Below are 15164 nucleotides of genomic sequence, written 5' to 3' on the forward strand. Positions count from 1 at the left end.
ATTACTGTCATACGGAACATAAAACTTTAAAATATGTTTTGAAACTTTTATTCAGATTAATTATGTTTATACGTTATGACATCCCTATATAAGGAATGCCTTATGTGATTCTTCCTTTGTGGTTAATAAATTAATTTCTTGCGGAATTAACTAATTAATCAATGTAAGTATTTATGAATTGCATTAAGTTAATATAGTATTGAAAGAAATTTTAAGAATGAAACTTGCATTTTAAAGTTAAATGGTTTACTATCACAGTTGTCTTAACATTTGATCATCCTATGATCATCATCAGTAGCTTTTAACTTTAACTACATATTTCAGTAACCTTACTAGTTAATTGCTATCTTTTCTGTATAAATTCTTCAGTACATAATACTTATACGGAGGAATTACTTTACTGGACCATTTGCAATTTATTGTGTAGACAATTCTGGATTCTAAAATGAAATCGAATTGTGCGATGAACAGTGTGATAGTATTTTTCATCATAATACTCCTCAAAGCCGCAAAAGATCGCCATGCTTTTAGTGTGTTCTAAGCACTAAATTCATGAACACAATTATCTGTAATGAGATTATTCAGGCATTCTTATAGCGGCAGCAATTATGCCATTCGACAAAGCAAAGCAACATACATGATCTGTCCGAAAAGTTTAGAGACTGGCTTGGTGAAAATTAGAAAACACTTAAGATGAAACTTTTAATGCTTCAGGTTTGCTATCTAATTTCCCTCCTCTCACTTCAGTAGTCCCATGCAGCGAACGATGATACAACAATATGAAATTGCTAGAAAATTTCTAGTTTGGGGTGATATTCAATTTGTGTATCACTGTGGTTCGAATATCGGATACGGCGTCATAGCTTTGTCCCTTCATGTGAAGTTTGATTTTTCGGGAATTAAAAAAAAATCATTCAGAACCAGATCGAGTGAATATGGAGTGTAGTTGAAAATCAGCACATTTTTTCTAGCTAGAAACTGCACTATAGTTCCAGGCATGTAAGTGTATTATCGTGCAGCAGGAAGAAATCCCTGTCCTTCCATCGTTCCGGAAAAGTCCATTGAAGCCTCTTGCACAAACGATCAGGTTACCCGGGATTTGGATTCCCAGTTTTGTCCTTGCTACGATTCTTAGTTATGATTATATGCCAAGAAAAAATTTGCCTGGGAACGTTTCAGACAGACAGTATATATATATATATATATATTCAATTTTATTCACCCTATGCTGTAAAAGAGCAATTAGAGCCATGATCTCGGCAGCCAGTGCTCACGAAGAAACATTTATTTCCAGTTCATTATAGACAGAAAGCAGTGTCGCCTTACCCCCATAAAACAGGTCTTGTTTCCTGATTGCTGCTATGTGAGCCATTCCAAACTCCATTTCAATACGGCATTCCTAAAACTTAAATTATTATATTCAGTTAATACTGAAACAAGTGTTTTTCCTCATAAACCATGGTTTTTAGTTTTTTTTCCCTTCTTTTCCATCCAACTTTTCTATGAGAATTAGATAACAAATGGATGCGAAGGGAGTTCAGGTTTAATATATTCGACTTCATAAAAAGAGGAAGGAAATAGAGAGGAATTTGGAATCGTCGTCGAAAGCGATTAATAACACAGACAAAATATCCTCCTCCAATATTGAAAAAACGGATCCCATCTTTCTTCTTTTTTTGCACAGTGACAGACGGAGGAAGCTCCAGCCCCCACTATTCTTTCTTTAATGAGTCTTCGATATTATCAGATAAGTGGGGATAAGGGAATTCCTATACAGAAAGTTAAAAAGAAGCCATTCCCTCCCTATTTACAAAATGGAAGGAGCTCATTTTTTATTATTTAATGTCTAGGGAATCTTAAACTTTAATCGAACAAAGGTATTTATTTTCGCTGATTTATATTCGATAACCTGTAAATTTAAGTACGTTCTGCAAGTTGTTAGACTAAGATCTTCTTTATTTCATTACTGTTTTTTATGTTATGAAAACCTTTATCATGCTGTTTAAATTGTTCATGAGGGGAAAAAACTTTTATCGCATCAAAACAAACTCGTTTCGTGTCTGTGATCAATCATGGTCTGAGGATCTTATGTCTAGGAGGATTACGTGCTGTATCTGAACGGTTTCTGAATTGATGTCGAGTGTATTGCAAAACAAAGATAACCAGTTGATCTGAAAATAATCCTTCAGCGCATGTTGAAAGAGTCAAAACAATAGTAACAGTTTCAGTTATTTTTTTTAGTTTTAGGCTTAGACTATTTCGTTAAATCTAAACTTAAGTAGACATTAAAGTGATAGTTTCTCTCATTTAATTTTGTTCAAATTGCGTGTGTTTTGATCTAATTTTGAAATCGTTTCCTTTCGTTTAATTTTAAAAGCGTAATTACGTTTTTATCATAGCTAGTCTGGCATGGAGAATTCTCAAGTCACTTTCTAAGCATAATTAACGACTTAACTTATATTTTTAATTTCTAAAGTCTCTTTTTTAGTATGATAATTTTTAATAGAATGTTTTCTTTATTCCTTTAAACGAAAAGAAAAATATCTAGTGCATTTAAGTTACAATCCAAAAGGCAGTTTTATCAGTTTCATACTTCAACAAATATACAAATTTTTCGCATAACTTACACTTGAGCAAACATCTCACAGTTTCATACAATGTTTTATGCGTGTAGCATAAACAAATGGCACTAATAGCCGTTCAGAAGCAGAGCTACTTTTCCGTAAGTAATTGAAGTCTCCAAGGTTAAAAATCGCATTTTGAAGAATTTTAATAATTTCAGGACATGCAAGATGTAAAACCATCTTTCTTGGAAAATGAGTATTAATAATCTTGCACCTCTATAAAACTGTTAGTGATGTTCGATTTTCTAAGAAATATCATCAATTCAATCTTCATGTTAACATCTCTGTCAAACAGCTCCTTTAAACCAGACTTATTGGAGAAAATGTTGAACACCTGCTGTGAATAAAAATAACTTAGCTAGCTCAATTTCAATAAAAGTAAGGTGTTACGTATGTTGTGGTGAATTATCACCACTCAGATTTCCAACTCTTAACAAATATTAAGAGTAAAATCACTTTAAATTTATTTTACCTCATCCTTTGTGAAGGATTAAATCAAAATATACGAAAGCCAACTGCACCTGGGCATAAGCTTCTTTCACAGTTGATACAAATTCAAAAAATGAATCTGACCTGATTAGAGGCTACAAGCTTTGCCTAGACAGCGGCAGATACGGGTACATGTAGAAGCCAAGCCAGCATCTTTGTAATATCATAGGCGATTAAGGTATTGCTATACCCAGATAACTGATAACCTTCTCCCCCATTTGTAATTCAGAGGGAGAGTCCGAGTTTCTTCCACTCTTCTTCCCCTACCATCAAACTCTTCATAGGACTTTCGGCTCATTGTGTATTTTAAGTTTCACTTCGCTCCACAGGCATTATACGTTTACAAATATCCATGCCTTGTCCGGAATTCGTACTCTGGCTTTTCGATACGTCACTAACTCCCATCTCGTCTGAGCGGCTTCCTAGATCACAACAAAATTCAAACGTTCAAATTACTATCTTTATTCTACAATATTCAGTTTGATACCTGTGGTGGATTTCACTAACAGTGTAACACTTTACTCGGCAAGGCAGCAATGGCTAGCAGGCCTACATTCTTACACACAGCTATTCGTAATTCTTCTTACTTTACAGCAAAACTAATCACCACTACAATCTACATAAATTCTGGAATTAATGAATCTGGGGGCGAAAAGAGGCAGAAAGGAAGCATGTAAATTAAATAACACTTCGTTAGTAAAACTGTGTCACAATGTGTGTCCGGCTCTAGGAAGATAACCAAAAGACATCTAATGTAGAACAACAACATCAGTTTAGCTGCTGATTATCGGAACTGGATTCAGAAATGTGTGAATGTATGCGCATATATGTGTATATGTGTACACACACACATACATTCGTGCTTACATATATATATAAAACATTAACACATACATCCAGACATCCATATATACATGCATACATGCATATATTTCTGAATCCGGTCCTGATAACACAACAGTACCTCAATTTATATTTCTGCTGTATAAAAATTAAATCAAACGGAGAAAGAAATTCTGACTTCTTAGTCGAAATCTGTACTACAGAATGTATGTGAATCCTTGCGACGTTTCTTATTAAAAAAATCATTACTGATCATTGTTACCCTTTAGAACTATAAAATGTCTCATACAATATATTTTTATATTAATTTTTCACCAAAAGTTGTAGAAGCGATAAAACAGTCACAAAATGATTTGTGACTGTTTTATCGCTTCTACAACTGTTGATGAAAAAGAAAAGTAAAGAACTGGAGTAAATAACTGTGTTTTTATTTCGATCAAAACACTTTGCCATAGAGAAACAGTAAGTTTAAATCGCAATACAGACATTAAATATAATAAAAAGTACTGTTATAAATAAATAATATCTACAACAATACATATAATGCTCGTGACGTACTGTAAATTAAAACTCAAACCCAGCCAATCATAATTTTTTAGTTCTATTAAGTATCCAGTCAAATGATATCGAAATCGAAACTAACCCATTTTGAATTAAGATTTCGTCCTGAGCACATAGCATTTCGCTTCTACTTGATGTTTCTCTCCTTACAGCAACTGAAAAAACTTTGATTAGCTTACATTTTCAGTATGCTTTTATCGCTTTTGCAGTGTTATTGACTAGGAGTCAAAGTGAAGATCTCATATCCGTGGCAGTACATGCTACCTCTGAACTACAGAAGCCAATATCTACTCAAAATTTATGCTTTAGTCAATTTAAACACGCTTTTGTGAAGTTTTATTCAATAATGTGAGCCAATCGCACTCTCATTTTATATTTTAAGCTGGGTTAATGATGGTGCAGATTGTGATGTTCCGATTCAACCTCTCCCCATTACAATCCTGAAAATTTTATTTCAGATTCAGCACGAGTCGAAATATATTTCTCGATGGACATTTCCCACGATTTTTCTCAGTTCATTATGACTCTTCTGCCGTTTCTAATATCAAAACAATCACGTGGTAAGTGTTAAACTATCTTTGCATTTGATGTTTCATAAAAGCTAAATTTTCCTTCTTTTTCTTCTGCTTTTGTTTGCTGATTGTCTTATTGCAGAATTTCTCAGTCTATGGCTATACAGACTTCCCACCCTAGTCTTAATAACGAAAGAGGGATTAAAAGCATTAGGATCCTAGTTCGTCTTCCAAAGCATACAAACATAAGACAGCTACTCAACAATCAGCAGATTCATCATCTTACTAATATGAGTGCTAATAGTTATTTAATTTTAGTTAATAAGATAAAAGTTATCCAAACTCTAGTAGCCTTGAATTTTTAAAAACTGTAAGGTCCCTCACTTGAAATTCTAAGCTAATGTTGGAAGTGAGGAACCTAGGAACTGATAAGCGAATAATTGCTAGAGTTCGAAGACAGGAAACAACAAGAGAGAAGGGTAAATAACCCTTTATTATTTCTATAAGATTTAACAAGACTCCGCCTGGGAGTGAACAAATAAAGTCCGCACTTTGGACTTGAAATTAAAAGACTAAAAGACTAAGAATTAAACTAAAACTAAGATTAACTAACTAAGTATAGCCAAAGCTATCACGGTACAATGAGAGTTGGCCCCTTAACCCATTTTACTACGAAGCTTAGCAAGGGCCTGAGTACGGCCGAGCGTATAACAGCTTTGAGAGAGAGAGCGGCCAAAAAGGCAGACGCGCGTAGTTCAGAAACTCTGTTTCTCTCTCTGGCTCAGTAAGTAACTTCGTGGTTTAAATACCGCTCCTTCTCATTAAATATTCAGCAAATTCCAAAACTACGTTCTGGCCGGAAGTAGTAAGTTGAAGTTAAGAATTTGACAAGAAAGGAACTTTAACTTAAAATTTAACTGTTAATAAAATTAACATAATCCTTACAAAACAAATATAGACTTCATTCTATTAACTTACCATCTACATAAAATTAAATCAATTTTAAGTGATTTGTTTTTAAAATAATTCTAAAAACATTGCTTTCGATGAAGCAAAAGTATGATAGTCCGCAAAACATTCTAATTCATTAAAATAGCTACCCACTTGAAAAACGTTCAAGAAACGCTACCTTACTGTGCTGGCTATGACAGAAATTCTTTACAAAAAATTTCAGAAAAAAATTAAGGAGTACGTCGAACCCAAAGAGTCCAAAAAGAATGGGAAAATGGAAACGGGTCGACTAATCTATTAGCTGTATTACGAGTATTCTAAATTCACAGTACTGATTCTATTTTTTATTTCTGAGAAAGGGTTATAAAAAAGGAGTTTGTGTTATAAATGTGATGAGGAGATATTTTCAAATCGGGATCAACTGCGAATAAAAATAACTGAATCCTTCCCTTTGAGGCTCAGTTAGGAATATAACTGTCAAAGCTGTGTTATGAATGGGCTTAATCGGTGCTAAGCCGTTCGAGAAGATACCCTATTGCTAAAGGCTTCTAGTACAGATGGGTGCCATTCTAGCCCTGAAGGTTCGCCTGGGACACAAATCCAAGACCTACACTTCAATATTGTTACCGTTGGCAAGAATCCAGTTGCTGATAGTTTCGTATTTGAATCTATCCAGTGTCTTCTGTTCGATATCGACTTGAAATCTCAGTGATTACTAGACTATGAGTGGAGCATTATTGATAGAAAATGTGATATGACTTCGAATGTCCTTCAAAATAAGAAAATAAATAAAAAGGGGAGCAAGGGAAAATTATGTTAATATAGTTATGCAATTTTAAATAAGTTATGAAATTTGCTTTTGGTAAGTCCAGTTTCAATAAAACAAAGTTGTATATATCCGCCTATATTCAGTCCTTTTAATTTCTTTAGCTGAAGTTTCTTAAACGGTCATAATGAATAGTAAATTTGTATTTTACACTCAGTTTAGGTTTAATTAAAAACTAAATATTAGTTTAAAATTTTATCAGCTACAATACACGTTCCTTTACTAAAATTTTCGAAAAATCAAAAGTGTAAATTAACAATTTGATTTAAGTTGAAATTTAACGTTCTACTCAACAAAATTGTTCCATTTTGCTTAGAACCTACGTAGTTTCCTAAAGTGGTAATATAACAATTTTCTTTCCCATTTAACAAAATCGCGAAGGAATATGATACCAAAATGGATATTAGTAGACCACTTCATAAGGTATTTGTCCCTCCTTCTTAGCATGCCTTCGCGGTGTAGTGATCTGCATGCTGGGCGCGTATTCCAGAGGTCCGTGGTTCGATTCCCGGTGAAGGCATTGCTCATTTTTCATCACTCCTGCTTCCAAAATACCTAATGTCTCTACAGCTTACGCAAACTAACACTTTATAAAACTAATTAAGATCAAAAATCTCCAATGAGCTAACAGAGAAATAACACATATCTCCATAAAATGCATGCGTGTTTTGCAAAGTATAGTGGTACTTCATTATTCAACATTAACCTATTCCAAATCCTTGGACATACAATAAACGAACCTCTCCAGTAAGGAAAAAAGGGGAAATAATTAACCCTTTCTTATTTAGGAAAAAAAAAAACTATTGCTATTTTGCTATTATTACAATAGTGTTTAAAACTAAAATACAAATGTAGTGGGTGAAATACTATATACTGTACATAAATGAAGCATGGTACATGATACTGAACATTAATGCACATCAAAAACATTCAGTACGCTCTAATGTCTGTGATTTTTGTTTAGTAACAGATTGCATCCCCTTCGCAAAGTTAGCCGATTTAATAGCGTCTTTGTTTTTATCAATCTTAGACACTATCGTACTCGGCATACGGTATGCTATAGCCGCCAAGTCTGGATACGCAGATCTTTATTCTTTCCAATAATCTCTTTTTTCACTACCGTGGTGATCTTTCTTCGTCACTTTACTCTTTTCATTAAGTTTCCTAAAACTCATTTTTCGGAAAAAACTTATTACGAATTTACAAAAAATAAATAAAATAAAATAAAATAAAAAAATAATAAATAAATAAAAAGAAAGAAACCCACTCTCGAAATAGGTAAACAAAAATGTCGTGCGCGTAGTCGTGATTCATCGAACTCTAATCGTATTCCATACAAATGTCACATACCAAAAAAAAAAAAAAAAAAAAAAAAAAAAAAAAAAAAAAAATCTTCGCATACATAAACGTATACCAAGTAGATGCATACGAGGTGCCACTCTATATCGTATATTTCAGTAGTAAATAATGGCAACTCCAAGTTTACTTCTAACATGTTCAATGGAGTCAAACCTAAAGTCATCCTCCATGGTTTCAGTTAACTTTATCCGTGTCTACAGATAGCAAAGAACAACAACAAAGGAAAGAAAGAAGATGCAGGGATATCAGATGGAGCAAAGGGGAGCCAGTATCAGCAAATCTGTTGGGATGGAGTCACGTGGCTCCATTTCCGCCTTCAGGAAACGGAGCAAACAACTTCCGTAGATTTTCTGGGTTCACCCCCTTCTCTGAGATCACTCTCCAACCGTATGCTATCTTTTTATCCTCTGTTTAATATTCCATCCTTTCTACTGCCATTTTTTTCGCATTAATAGATCATTATATATTAGGGGGGATATGTAAGGAAAAGGAGAATTTGTAATAAAATCTGTATCTGCTTACAAGACTGACTATTATTCAAAATTATGTTTCTGTGAAAGCATCGAAAAAATCGCAGCATAGATTGCGTTAAAAAAAAAAAAGTATGGTTGTTTGCTTTTGTTTCTCAGACTTTGAAAAGACATAAAATTCCAATAAAATGGAATTAATTTTTTTCTATTCGTGCAGGGTGTTCCAAAAAGTGTACACAATTATTATACCGTTAAATACTGATCCCTGGTGTATATTTTTAAATTCCAAAGTTTCTTAAAATAACGTGAAGACATTTAGGAAAATAATTTCGACACCTTGGATATGAAAATTCTGTATATATGTTTGTATAGTATAAAATTCAATATTTATTTTATCCTTTTAGGCCAAAGAACCCAATAATTGAAATATCTATAGCGCTTTAATGAATTAAATACAAAAACTTCCGTACTTTTAAATGCAAAATTAGCCGAAGAATCGAGAACGAATTTACTGATATAAATTGCTATTCGGTGTCTCCTTTTTAGGCGATATCGATTCTATAAAATTCAAAACCCTCGATTTGTAAAGAATTAAGTCATAATAATTGGTTAATTAACATAACATACATTTCACTAAATTTAAAAAGAAACTGAAAAAAAAGTTGCTAAGTTTGAAAATTAATGATTCCACATTGAATAAAATAGAACTGCCATTACTAATTTTTTATCTGACTCATGAGACTACTAATTACTACTATTTCAGGAAATTTTATACTATGAAGTATAGAGTTTTAGTACTTGTTAAAACATAATATGCGTTTCAATAAATATGTAAGATTCTAGTTGCGTAGAGGTTTCAGTCAATGTCTTTGAGACCCTTCTAGAATGAAAAGCTTATTATCGTTCCAGTCTGAATTAAGATGGCGAAGTCCTGAGAAGGTTAAAATAACTTTTTTTAATAAATCCTTAAATTAAACAGAAGGCAGGTAGACGAAGGTCTATTTAAAGTGACCTAGATATATTAACAACTCGTTTTAAACGTCGCCTGGCAAAATGGCTAAAGCCTGAATAATCTCTGCCAGAACTGGCGCTGGAACGTAACTTGCAAGTGCTGCTGCCGAAAGTCTTAACTTTATAACATTCAAAACCCTTGGCTTCACCTGGTCCTGATTCTATCTCAAATGAAATTATTAAACAGTTTCATTTAATGTTTCCTCATTTTCTCCATAAACATTTAATGTTTTCCTAGATGTTGGCATTTTCGCACGTGTTTGGAAACATGCTGAAGTAATTCTTATTCCTAAAGGAAATAAGTCTAGGGTTTCTCCCTTAGATAACCTTAAATATATAAGTTTACTTCCTGCCTTAGGTAAGTGCTTAGTAAAACTTTTTATTAACAGACTTTGCTAGTATCTCCTCCATGGAGACCTTTTTTCTCGTGATCAGTACGGTTTTACACCTCAAAGAAGTTCTGAAGACGCTCTTTCACGCTTGAATGAAATTGTTCAGAGATGTAAAAAGAAAAACTTACACACTATTTTGGTCTTTTTGGATATTAAAGGCGCCTTCGACTATGCATGGTGGCCTTGCATTCTCAATCTTCTCAAAAAAGTAGAACTTCCAATGTTTTTTCACTTTTTGCTGACTTTTTAAATGATCGGACGGCCAAACTGCAATTGGGCTCGGCTTTTGCAATCCGTCACCTTGAAAGGGGTTGCCCTCAAGGCTCAGTTTCAGGACCTAAGTTTGGAATATTATTATCAATGATCTTCTATCAAAGCTGAAAAATCTTGCTTGTTGTGATACTATAGCCTTTGCGGGTGATGTCTTGTTTTGCTTCCAAAGTAGGGACCTTTCTACTACTTTTTTACAGGCACAAGAGACTTTAAATCTTGCCTCCGACTGGTCAAAAAGTTTTAAATTAGACTTTAATCCTGAAAAAACCAGGGTTATGATTATTGAAAAGAGAAACATCAATTATGATGCATTTCAGTTATTTATCGACGACACCCCTTTGACTGTGGTAAAGCAAATGAAATATCTTGGGGTTTTTCTTGACTGTAAATTTTCTTGAAAGCGACACTTAACTTATATATCATAGAAATGCGATAAATTACAGCGTGGATTAAGTCGTATTGCACACAAAGCATACGGTATTAATTACAACGTTCATTCGCTCATCTATAAACTAGGAATTGCACCCTTCATTATGTATGGCTCTATAGTCTGTATATCGCTTAAGGAGAAGATAAATTATAAATATTTACGATGCGTTCAAAGGCGGATACTTCTGCAGGTCATATGTGGTTATCGTATCGTTAGCTATGAGTCTATTTATGCAGTTTCTGGCTTTCCTCCAATCGACATTGCCATTCTTAATTATATTGCCTATAAGGTAAATATTTGTACTTCTGCTGTCTCTCGGTATGATTGTATTTTACCTCCATCTGATCTCCCTCATCCATTAAAAATAAATGCTGTTAATATTATTCAATTTAGCAACAAAATCGTAGATGATTCGCCTGTAACTTGTTATACTGATGGCAGCAAAATTGATGGCAAGTTTGGTCTCGCATTTGTTGTCTTCAAAAATGGTCTTGAATTTGAGCACTTTCAATTTAGAATTAGAGATGAATTTATACTTTTCATAGCTGAACTTCTGTGCCTAAACTTCACCATCAAATGGATCTCTGAACAAAATAGTGCTGTTTTAGACTATCTCATTTGTACTGATTCCCTATCATCCTTGGAGATCCTAAAATGTATTTCTTCCTCTAATAATATCATTGTCGAGATTCAAAAACAGCTGAAAAACCTAAAAGATAAAAATTTTTAGGTTGCATTGTCGTGATCATACAGGTTTTGTTGGGAACCAACGAGCCGATTTCCTTGCTAAGACTGCGACTCAGCAGGAAATTGACACTTTTGTCAATATCCCTAATTCCTTTTATAAGAAGACTATGTATGAAAGTATTGTGGAGGCGTGGAACCACGAATTCATTAGCTCAAATAAAGAGAGCTTGACTACGAAATTTTTCCCTTTCATCAAAATGAGATTGTCATGTCATCACTTCTTCACAAACTATAAATTAACCCAATTTCTTACTGGCCATGGAAATTTCAAAAGTTACCTGAACAGATTTAAATTGAGCCCCGAGTCTGTTTGTGATTGCAGCCTCGGTGGCCAGGAGAATGTTGAACATGTTCTTCTTCTATGTCCTAAATATGAGAGCGAAAGAAAAGTCCTGAAACTGGGACTGAAAATTTTTAATATTAACTGGCCTCGAGAACTTTACCAATTTATTTCTGAGAGAATTGCCTTTAACAGTTTTTGTCAATTCATTTCTTTTTTAGTAACATCTAAAGAAAACTCTTATTGAAAAATTTTTGAAAAACCTCTTAAATTGCGAAGACATTTTTAGAAAGAATATTTATAAAATTGATATGTTTAATGAGTTATTTGCGTAACTCAAACAGAAAAATAAAGTACAAGATAAAATAAAAAAGCATTTCCTATTATAAATCTAACTACCAAGATATGTTTCACAACAGTATAAATTTAATTTTCCAATTAAGAGGAAATACTCTAAACATTCAACTTTAAGTATAAATATTATATAATTTTATATATAATATTTATACTATGTAGAAACATTAGGTTATTTGGAGGCAAGAACGATGAAAAATATGCAATCGCCTTCGCCGGGAATCGAACCATGGACATCTGAAATACCGGCTCAGTGTGCTGACCACTACATCACGAAGGTACGCTAAGAAAGCGGGATAAATATCTTACATACTCCCCCTTTAAAGGGCGACTGGGGTTTTTAGGGGACCCAATCGCCAAATCCTGGGTGTGGAGAGTCATCATCCACAACCCTTTTAGTTCGGGCGCCATTGTAGAGATATTAGGTATTTTTTGGAAGTATGCAATATGAAAAATTAGCTACGCCTTCACCGGGTATCGAACCGCGGACCTCTGGAATACCGGCCCAATGTGCAGAACCACTACACCACGAAGGCACGCTAGGAAAGCGGGAGAAATTATATTTTTTAGTCAGTGATGGGATTCAGCCGACTAACACCAGTATGGCAGTACTGATTCTCAAAATAGTTTTAGTTCAGTGAAGCTGTTCTCAAATTTTTTAATACCTCCCCTGCGTATAGGACAATTAAAGAACGATAATTGAAAGCTCATGACTGAAAATCAGAGAAGAAGCAGATGCAATGATTCAGTTTTTCTCGATGAGTTCGAAACACAGTCATTCACAAAAGTCTCGGACTTGAAATGTTAGATATTGTTACCTTCAAAAGATAATCCAGACTGTATTTTTGAAACCTCTCATATCTTCTAAAACTGACCATATTACTCGATTATGATCCCTCATTTGCTAATATGCTCAATTGATGAGAAAAGTGCATTTTTCAACTCCAGATTTTGATAACAATTTCTTGCCTTTTTACAACACTTCGAATTTAATTTCTTTCATTCTGCTTCATGTTATTATGGGACACTATATGACGCGAGTCAAAGTAAATCGAATATCTGGCTGCATAAAAATCATTCTCTACACGTATAATAATTTTAAAACGGACTTAAGCAACCAGAAAGGAGATATTTTTGTAAATGCTACAGGACTGCTTATGAACGGAGAGGGGGGAAAAGGCAAAAATACATTTTATAGAAAATAATTTACGAGGTGAAGTTGGGCATGGGAGATGAAAGTATACTTTATCGAAGCTAACTTATGGAGATAAAAGATAAAAGTACGCTTCATAGAAGCTAGATAACGATCTTTTTCCCTATGTATTCGACTTATGAATCTAACTTATGTACGCCTATAGTGTGAAATTAGGGCAATTGTGAAGTACTAGTGCTGTACTAGAAAACTTTTTGTTGCTTTTTCAGCAGCATAGTTTATTTTAAGCAAATAAGCAATAGTCATTAAGCAGAAGTTATAGAAATAGTAATTAAGAATAGAACTTAATTACTATTTCTCGGTAAACTTCATCTTAGTAACTTTACATATTTCTGCCCGAGTTGGAATCTTCTCGCCAACTGGAAATTCTAAAGATACGAGTAATTTGGGAAAACTTTTCCCACACTTTCAGACATGTTGCTATCCTCAGGCTTCAGGTAGATAGAGTACCGTTTCGCACGCGAATCTTTCTGTTCCAGAATCCCGGTAATGGAGGGCACAAGAGGAGGAAGAGTCGATGGAGGTGAAGAGGAAAAACAATAAAGCCGTGTCGCTAATGGAGGAGTTAATTGAGTCCTTGTTTGTTCGGGTGACCGCCGCAGCTGCGCGAGTTTCCGATGACACCACTCTTTGATAACAAAGAATTGGCTCGTACCATTTAATAGGATCTTCAGCCATTTACCGATAAATTCGTCTCAACAACATTTCAGTTCTAGCAATGTTTAAATATTCGCCGACAGACTGAATTCTCGTTGTTCTGATTGCCTTCAGCTATTCGCGAAGCTATGGTAAATGTTTGCAAGATAATGTTTGAAATCTGCAGCGCCGCAATGAAAATGAAATTTCCGTCTTCCAATTGCATTGTTTTTTAACATGGACATGGGAGAAATTAAAAAAAAAGCTGCTTTTAATCCGCAAATCTTTAAAGTTACTATAAAAAAATGGTGTTTTAAATAAATAATCACGTTTATATCACCATTTACAGTGATCTCTTTCGTTCTAATTTTATGATCTGAAAATTCAATTTACTGTTATTTTCAGCTAAATTTCATTCTTTCTGTTGAATTTATACAGATATATACATATATACATGAGAAAGAGATCAAATACAAAGAATTAATATCAAGCAATGGGGCAAATTATCCAACAAACAACACAAATTTAAAACACAACAAAAGACACAAATTAAAAAAAAAATCGAAGAAAAAATTTATTGTTTTTAATTTGTGCCTTCTTGTTGAAAATTTCCCACAATTGGTGGATACGTAAAGCATTTTATGTTAATTAAGTAATTGTTATGATTTAAGCCTCTACTATAATTTTGCAAGCCAACGTTTCAAAATGTGTTAAATATCTGAGTCGGCTTGAGTAGCCTATTTTATGTTTAGTCTACACCTGTGTGTAGTGTGTCTGCGTTCCTACATTTGAAATTTATCCTTCTTTTATGTTAATTTAAAAACATGCAAAGAGCGAAAACTCGTTTGTAGCGCAAGCTGTGCCTTTCTACTCAGTTAAGATTTAAATAAATAAAAAAGGTTATTTTAACCTCCTATAGTTTTTGTGATTTGCTTCCAGAAATGCTCGTTTCAAGTCTAATAGAGTCTTTAGGGCATTGACATATGAATCTAGATACAGCAAAAACCTACAGATATTAATTCTATGTATTTTGTTTGTTTCTTAATTAATTAATTTCTCAGCATTTTACGCGACATTGATGGTATTAATTAATTATTATTAATTAATTTTTTTCCAGTTTTTGATCTGGCTGCCTCTCTTTTTCTTGTATATATACTTGTATATTTAAAAGTGTGTGTTTTAATTGCAATTTT

The sequence above is a fragment of the Stegodyphus dumicola genome, chromosome 7 (genome assembly GCF_044657685.1).
Source record: "Stegodyphus dumicola isolate Sdum_Otavi_A_Nest chromosome 7, ASM4465768v1".
NCBI classification, from domain to species: domain Eukaryota; kingdom Metazoa; phylum Arthropoda; class Arachnida; order Araneae; family Eresidae; genus Stegodyphus; species Stegodyphus dumicola.